The sequence below is a fragment of the Fragaria vesca genome, linkage group LG6 (genome assembly GCF_000184155.1).
Source record: "Fragaria vesca subsp. vesca linkage group LG6, FraVesHawaii_1.0, whole genome shotgun sequence".
Classification (NCBI taxonomy): Eukaryota; Viridiplantae; Streptophyta; class Magnoliopsida; order Rosales; family Rosaceae; genus Fragaria; species Fragaria vesca.
This window is the reverse complement of record NC_020496.1, coordinates 20944908-20946533: the sequence shown is the minus strand read 5'-3', so window position 1 is coordinate 20946533 and position 1626 is coordinate 20944908.

The window sequence follows — 1626 nt, the reverse complement described above, 5'->3', positions numbered from 1 at the left end:
CTCTCTCTCTCTCTCTCTCTCTCTCTCTCTCTCTCTCTCTCTCTCACTCACACACACACAAAGTACCAGTAACCACTTCACCAAGCCAATACGTACTTAAATGAGGGAAATGAAAATATGACGTGTTTATTGGACTATCTTTTTTTCTTTTTCTATTTTAGTCCTGCTCCTGCATTTTCTTCTGTACGTGTTCTGTCTAAGTAGAGGTTTATATACAAACTACAGAAGGATGAAACCAAAAATTGTACGTGAGGAGACTAAGTGACTATTATTCCTAGCTAATGCATATTGGCAGAATAATGCATGTTCAAAATAATGCTTTTGTTCGATCTGCTAGATAGGTACGCAGTAGTAAATTAGCTAGCTAGTAATTGCTTGCTCTCTCAAATCTGAATTGCTCAACAACCCAACTAATGAATTACTCTAGTAGCAGCTAATTACTGTACGACGTCAGAGTAAATAATCTTCTAGCTAGTTCGGATATGATACGCACACACACACGCTTTTAACAGCAGTTTTCAGAAGCAGGACGTACGTGTTTATATGTACCTAGCTCGGCCAGCAGGTCAAGTCATATAATTGCTGGTATGGTGCAGTTCGTACGTGATAATTCACTATTATGGTTTAGGTGGTCGGAGGCAAGAAGTCACACGCTATATATACGTGGCGGAGGAGACTGTGGATCCAAGCCAGAGACTCCAGAGAGGCCGGCCGGCCGGTCATCAGCTGTCATGACATACATATAACGAACGAACGATTTTCCCTTTCCTAATGCTTACTACTTTTGACCAACGGGGCCTTACAATGAAGTAATGAATGCACTCATTTACCAGCTGTGACGTCTTAGAAGGAAGTTAATTATATATGTTACAGAAACATGGATGCTCTGGTCACTACACGCATGCATATCCAGACATGGTATACGATTTCCTCATCAGGGTTTCCAGATTTAATTATTGGACAAATCAAAAGAAGGCATTCATTTCATTTTGATGAATCATGCATTATTGCATTAATCAACAAGACCCCCACCTCCCCGGGAGAGAGAGAGAGAGAGAGAGAGCTATCAGATTCAGAGGCAGGCAGGCAGCCGATCGTAAGTCCGAAACAGAACGAAAGTTCTTGAATGCACCAAGTTGCATGTGAACCAACGCAATCTCAGCCTTTGATTTAATTTAACTCTCTGTATTCATTAACTCCAACAATGACACCGTCAACCTTAATTGGAACTCTTAAAAAAAAAAATAAAACGATCACCAACTGAATCGAGTCGAAACGAAAACGGGCGTCCACCGCTGCAGCCGCTTTGGAAGGCAGCTTTCCTTCTATTACTGCCGGAAATCGAAAAAAACGGGCCACCCTTTAATCTAGCTTTTCATCTATAGTAATTATTACTTGGAAGAAAGAACCAATGCCTTTCTGTGCTTCTGTGTCAACCTCCCGAATCTGGGTTTCCATATAATTTTCTTCACAACCTTATTCAACACCCCCAACACTCCATAAGTGCCAACAGATCTCAATACGAATCTCCATGACGAGGGTGGCGGCGGAGCCGCGAAGGGCACGACGGAGACGACGAGACCTTGACCTTCGAGGTCCTTGGCGGTCTCCTTGGCGATGTCTTCT